The 7,244-nt window shown below is 43.4% G+C and overlaps 1 protein-coding gene across 2 annotated transcripts in view; it reads left to right on the top strand.

The window, feature by feature from the left end:
- Nucleotides 1–813: 813 nt before the first annotated feature.
- Nucleotides 814–7,244, top strand: part of LOC111973656 (ras association domain-containing protein 7) — a 25,647-nt gene continuing 19,216 nt past the window's right edge. Inside the window, exon 1 of one of the 2 annotated variants that reach the window (XM_024001019.2) lies at nucleotides 814–1,061. The gene's annotated coding sequence lies outside the window, so the exon portion shown is untranslated. Of the gene's footprint in view, nucleotides 1,067–7,244 lie in introns of both variants that reach the window. The other variant, XM_024001018.2, reaches the window with a different exon arrangement.

The raw sequence follows: 7,244 nt of genomic DNA, 5'->3' as shown, positions 1-7,244 counted from the left end.
GTGGTGTTGTGGTGTTGTGTGGTGTGTGTGACGTTTTAACTATTCTTGTGGGACCAGAAGTCCCTACAAGAATAGTAAACGAACAAAAGTCGACCAGCTGGGACATTTTGTTATCCCCACAAGGTCAAATGCTATTTCTAGGGGGAGTTAAGGTTAGAATTAGTGTAGGTTAGAATTAAGTAAAATATTAAGGTTAGGAGCTAGGTGTAGTTGTAGGGTTAGGGTTAGGAGCTAGGGTTAGTTAGGATAAAGTTTGGGTTAGGGTTAGGGTTAAGGTTAAGGTTAGGTTAGGGTTAGGGTTAGGGTTAGGTAGTGTTAGGGTAAAGTACGGGTTAGGATTAGGGTTAGGTTTAGGGTTAGGGAAAATAGGATTTTTGAATGGCGACTGAATTGTATGTCCCCACAAGGTATGCTACAATACTGTGTGTGTTGGTTGTGTGTGTGTGTGTGTGTGTTTGTTGTGTGTGTTGTGTGTGTGTGTAGTGTGTGTGTGTTGCTGCGTGCGTGCGTGCGTGCCGTGTATGTCTTTGCCTCTATTTGTCTGTTGTGAGTGCTGGAGTTGTTTAGGATCAGTTGGCTGGGACACCTGGAGAGTTGCTAATCACCATCAGGGTTTCTAGAGGATGGTATTGTACACGACAACGAGCCTGGAATGTGTGTGTGTTAGTCAGAATGAAAACATTCCCCTTTGTTACTACCTTCAATGAAGGAGGAGCAAGGCTAGATCACAGAGTGAGTTCATTGTGTGTGAGAGAGAGAGAGAGAGAGAGAGAGAGAGAGAGAGAGAGAGAGAGAGAGAGAGAGAGAGAGAGAGAGAGAGAGAGAGAGAGAGAGAGAGAATCTGAACCAGTGTAGCTCCAGTTTCGGTCTGACAGTGTGCCTGGGAGGGCTGCATTCCAGAGCACCATTTCACTGCGCTCTCCCCGATCTGGGCTACAACTACTCGTTACATATTTCAACGTACAGCTTTTTGACTTTTTGTGTGCTCGGATTTCCTTTCCACTTGAACTTATCGAAGTGAAGAGTCGGGCAACCAACTGAAAGGAAGTCTAAACCAACTGGTAAAGTAAGAGTAAACCTCAAACTCTGTTGTAATAGCAGGTTTGTCTTCCTTCTGTCTGATGTAAATCAGAATGTCGTGGCTTTACTGCATGGAGACAGGTGAGACATTCACAAGAGCAATTTTGACTTCTCAACAAGGGTTGGAGTCAACTCTATTAAACCCAGCCCTTGGAATACATTTGAATACTTTCTTGAAAATAATATAAATAATGAGAACCTTTCATAAATCACAGTTGTGCTAGTTTCCTTATTTGACTGATTTGAAATTGACCACAAATCCTGCTTTCAGTTGGTGACTGCCGTACCAAAACATTGTCAATCTCAAGAGTCGGGGCTATATTGGAAAAGGTTTTTAATTCACAGAAAGTAGCATTTAGAAACATCTAACCTGCACACGTTAGCTGCTGTATCACATGGGTGCAATGAAATGACTAAGCTACTGTAACAGTTTTCTTATTTTTATGATGGCAAATCACTGTTCTTGTGTTTGTGTTAAAGGGGTTGTGTGATTCTGCCTCAGGTTGTTGTCGGTCTGTGGTTAAAACTCAGTGCCCACTTATATTGTACTCTTCTTTGTCTGGGAAGATAAGCTATGATGCATATAAATACTATTGGTCGATGTTAAAACTTCTAATATTCATCTGTTTGCAGACGATACTGTTATGTACGCCATTGCCCCACCTGAAGACCAGGTGTTGTCAGAGGTGCAATCTGACTTTGTTGCCTTACAAAATGGCCTGGTTGGTTTATAACTTGTACTTATTGTGGGCAAGACGAAACATATGTTGTTTTCTAATTCTCTCAAAAATGTTTCAGATGGACTACATATTTATTAATTGACTGGTTCTCCCATCGATCGGGTTCCCGCCTATAAATATCTGGGCTTTCGAATTGACCAGGATTTAACGTTTAAAAAAACATACTGATTTAAAGTGGGCTTTTTTATTTTTATAGATCTTGCCTCTACCTTAACAGCAGGAACAGATTGTATTGTCAACTTTCCTGATAGTTCTTGACTATGGTGACATAATTTACCAGTGTGCAGCAGCGATTACTCTTAAGTCTTTGGATGCCGTCTACCATACCACCCTTTGCTTTATCACAGGTGACAGTTTTAATAATCATCAATGCATCCTGTATCAAAAAGGTTGGCTGGTCCTCATTAAAGAACCGTAGATCCCTTCACTATTCACTTTTTGTTTACAACGCTTTACTACACAAGTTTCCAACTTTGTTGTTGAAGTGTAAAAACACGAGTTACCAGATTTGTTGACTGGGTTGGTTAACTCTTGAGATTACTCTGAGGTTTTGTTTTACATTGTGTTGGTTGTTGTATTGTTGTGACCAGGGCACCCTTGTGAATAAGACCATGGTCTCAATGGGGTTTCCCTGAATAAATAAAGAATAATAATTAAAAAATAACCTACTTTAACTACCTCTGCAATATCACTCAATTAGCAGGAGAGAACTAGTCTTCTGCCATTTTTCATTTTAAAGTCACATATATTTCATTTGGTTTGCAGGTATACAACTTTGATTATATTAAAAGAATTTGGCATCTGACAACGTTCGCACTCTCAAATTTAAACTTTACATCTTTACATAACATATAGTCAAACAAACATTAATATGTCTTGTAACAATCACCCTGAACTTTATCTTGGGTAATAGTCAAACCAAACCACCTCTGTTTAAACTAGAGTGAACTGCATATACTCTCCTCTCTGAGATGTGTTTGTAAACAGACAGTGTGGTGTAGAGGTATGTGTAGGAGGGAAGGTGCCCTAAGGAATGTCAGTCTATCATTACAACATTCCATTACTCCACTTAGCTAACCTACCAGCAGGTCTGCAGTTCCGCCTCGGAAATGGACAACTCAATATAAGGGATTATTTCTATTGAAGCTGGTTGTGGTAGTTTGGGCTGGAATAACCTGAAACTCTGCATACCTGCATCTCTCTCTCTCTCTCTCTCTCTCTCTCTCTCTCTCTCTCTCTCTCTCTCTCTCTCTCTCTCTCTAAGTTGGCAAAAAATTGAACGTGATGTATTGCAGGGTTGCGATGTTGCATGAATTTCTATTTACTTTGATGCTTGTGTCAGAAGGTTGATTTTTTGCAGTTGAACAAGATTGCTATTTGTTGGTGTGACATAGATTTATTGTGAAGATGTGAAGGTTTGGATAGGCATATAAGTGTGGGTGGATTTACATATTGCTTTTTTCAGAACAGGGCTGGCTTGGTCATCAGAAAACGTCGGTGGTTGGAACTTAGATACAAAATGGGCTGGGCTGGTAAGATAAAATGGCCTGGGTGGCTATTACGATACAAGTGGGGTATGGCGGTTGGCTCAATTAAAGACTTACGTGGGATGGGCTGGCTATTAAAGATAACAGGGCCTGGTGGCTCTAAGAAAAGGCTGTGATAGTGCACTCGAAACGTTTGTTGAGACCAGGGGCAAGACTACTATGGGAGCGGGGTGCCGTGCTGGCATGGTGAAAAAAACAAATAATGGTAAGAAGGTATGTTTTGAAGACGAGTTAGGGTGAGGTGGGTTGTAACCAGGATGGGACTGCAGAGGGTTCAGGGTGGGTACTGCGAGGGGTGAACGTGATGGTGTGGGGGATATTATCTTGTAGGTCTTGTCAGGGTTTTATAATGTGAGGGCTGGCGAGATGTGCCAGTATGAAGAAAAGAGGGGTTAAAATTCATTAAATAACTATTTCTGACGAATATTTTCAATGTAGGGTACTATCTAGGAAGATACTTCATTATCTTTTGATTTACTGGGTTATACTTCTATATGTTATGTACATATTTGTTATTCGTTTATTGTTTGGATGTTCAGTAATCAATTTTTGTGAGGTATTTGGGGGGTTTGGGTCTGTTGGACCTCACATAGTTTTTTAATGCTAAGTATTAATGGGGTTGGACTACAGGTGTCTTCGTGCTGCTAGCTAGGTGTGGCTCTAACCAGACAGCGAGGGGAGTTTGGTGGTCTTTCTGTTTGTCCGGAGACTGTTTGATGTTTCGTGGGTAGTGTGACGTGGAGCCCGGCGGACAGCCAGGGAGTGAAGAGCTGGGGGAACAGGGAACCAGTATGGTTGGCGTTAGAATCATTCTTAGGGCACGGTCATTGAAATAGAATACGCATAGAATGATTGAGACTTGTATCATTTGAAACAAATAACTAGACAATTTACCATCATCTCAGTCTAATGACTTACAATGCCTATCAAGTAGAGGTGCCTGGGGATTGGTGAGGTTCTATATGGACTTTTGTAGTAGGACATGTAGTTCGAATTCTTAAGATTTGAGCTGAAGCAGTTTATGTTGCAGCATAATCTAAGTGGCTAAAATGGAGAATGAGGAGGCAAAACAAAATGAGCAGGGGAACCATCCCACAAAAGGTAAATGCTAAACTCAAACCTCAGTCACAAATAATGTGACGATCTAAGGATAAGGTGAAGTGAATAGCGAGAGAATAACATGTAACGAAGCCGGGCGAGGAGTGACTGAAAGGATGAAGTGGAAGACGCACGTCTACATGAGAAACCAACAGACACGGAGAGGATTCTGTTAACAAGGAGAAGAAACCAGCGAAGAATGGTCTACGTCGAAGGGCAGGGTGGAGAGAGGAGTGAGAAACAGAGAGGTTCTATGTCACGGGCGGTGAGATGGAGGAGGAGAAGAGAAGAGGCTACGTCGACCGCAGGGGCGTGGAATGGAGAGAGAAGAGAAGATGGTCTCTCACCTTCGAAGGGCAGGGAGGAGATATGTGTTGATGAGGTAGGGCTTGCACATGGATGAGGAGGCGGCCGAAGACCTCACTCTGCTCCTCACTGCATCTGCGACGCTGTGAGCACTCCAGCATCTCGATCTGACAACACAGCTCATTTCAAGAGGGTGAGTGGTGAGAGCAGGTGCGGCAGTGATCTGCGAGGACAGGTTTAGTCCTCTTCAGCAGTTTGAAGAACGAGGTTGGAAAGCAGGACTTGCGATCCTACACCCCCAAACACATGTATACGACGTGTACGCGCGGGGGCAAAAGGGCATGACTAACCGACAGGGAAACGACAGACAAATAGCATCCAGAATATGAATAGGGCTGCAAATCTTCAGACTCAAAGTCCAACAGACCAAGAATGTAGCCTGAAGCCTATGGAACAGATCCCCACTGCAGCTCCGGAGTAGGCATGTAGAGGAAGAGGGCTGTTTATGCCCCTAGTGGATCAGTCTCCTCCACGAGTCCTTTAAGTCCAATCGGGCTAGCCAAGGGCAGGACGACACTGAACCACGCCTACAGCGCTCACTCAGAGAAGCACACAAACAGCGAGGCTTCTCCAAACCGCGAGCCCATTTCCAATAGTCACCTTTTTGTACAGAGCCTTCGTTAGCATCGGGAAAGGGTCACTTTGGAATCGAACAGAGTTCCCATTTAAAGGTGCTAAAATGGGGTGATGCCCTGGACTAAGCTGGTGCGGGAGTTAAGCGTCGTCGGGGGAGTTGCTGCTCGTGGGAGATGTAACGCTGGTGGGGGTTACGGTGCCAAGAACTACGTAAACCATACGATAAGCTAGCACAGAGACATCTGTTGCGTTTGGCTACTTCGTAGGAGCTGTAAGCCGGGCTGAGAGCAGTGAGGCTTGCCTGGACAGGGGTTGGGCGGTGCATCGGGGCAGCGGCAGGAGAGAACCGATGTGTGAGGTCTCATGTCACAGAGACCAGATAACCAATCACAGGTAGTAGTCTTCCACAAAGGGACTTCGGAAGGATGAGTCTTGCATCTACCCCACTGTGGTACATTATGACTCTATCAGTTAGGAAATAGAGGTCGTCGTAACATCAACGGCGTAGCACAAGAAATATACATGCGTATACAAGGATCTCAGCAATACCAAGATTCTATCTAGTTACATGTACGAGTCGGGAATAGATAGTTCGCAAATCCCCCAGTATCCTCCTTAACAAAATGAAGCACTTAAACTTCTAGTTCCTCAGCAGTGGACGGATTTTTTTCCATTTCCTCAGAAGTGTGGTCCGGTACTCACAAGCCCATGTCCTACAAGTAGTTTTAACCTCCTCTCTCTCTCTCGCTCAAGAGGAACTCTGAGGAGAGAGCTATGCTCCCCTGTCAAAACAATGTCGCGCGGAACTGAAAGATGGCAGACTATCCCACGAAAAATACAAATATGGGAAGGCTGCTAATAGTGCCCCGCTCATGCCCTGTCGTGTGTCGGTTGTGCCCGGGCCTCTCTCGGTCCAGGCTACGCCCTCTCGACTAGCGGCCCCTTCGTTTCCCGGGGCGCCCTGGTGAGAGAGAGGCAAATCCTACGCTTACATCCCTGCGATTTACCTCCTGTACTGGGCTGTCATATCACTTGTCTGATTGAGCTCTGGGCTAACAACTACTGGCTCTCCTCTGCGACTGTATTTTGTCGTAATTTAAAATTATAACCTAACTAAACAGCCTCATAGACAGAGCATGTACAAGAGTTTTGAATATGTTTAAAATGTCCCAGAGACATTTTGGTTACAAGCACATTTAAAGACGTAAAGATGACTACTTATAAAAAATAAATGGTCTAAATAGTACCAGAAAGGGTTCCTCCTTGGCTTTTAACCATAGCGAACCCTTTTGGTGCTATATAGAACCCTTTTCTCGAAAGGGCATTCTGTATTGTGCTACAAAAATCAAAGTGCTCACTACAAAATATTTTTCTAAGGTCATAAAGAACCATTCCAAAAAGGTCTATATAGCACCACAAAAAGGTTCCGCTATAGGTTCAACCCTTTCTGGAGCTAACAGTTGAAGTCGAACGTTTACATACTTTAGGTTGGAAAGTTTGTCATGAAACTCGTTTTTTCAAACCTCTCCACAAAAGATTGTTAACAAATCATATAGTTTGGCAAGGCCGGCGAAGGACATACTACTTTGTGCATGACACAAAGAAATTTTTCCAACAATTGTTTACAGACAAGGATATTTCACGTTATATCTCACGTATCACAAATTCCAGTGGGTCCAGAATTTTACTACACTAACGTTGACTTGTGCCTTTAAACAGCTTTGGAAATTCCAGAAAATAAAAAATGCGCTTTAGAAGCTTCTGATACGCTAATTGACATCATTTGAGTCATTGGAGTGTACCTGGGATGTATTTATTAAGGCCTACCTTCAAACCT

This window comes from Salvelinus sp. IW2-2015, linkage group LG15, assembly GCF_002910315.2.
Source record: "Salvelinus sp. IW2-2015 linkage group LG15, ASM291031v2, whole genome shotgun sequence".
In the NCBI taxonomy this organism is placed as follows: Eukaryota; Metazoa; Chordata; class Actinopteri; order Salmoniformes; family Salmonidae; genus Salvelinus; species Salvelinus sp. IW2-2015.
The sequence above is the reverse complement of the archived record's forward strand: the minus strand, read 5'-3'. Positions and strand labels throughout refer to the sequence as shown.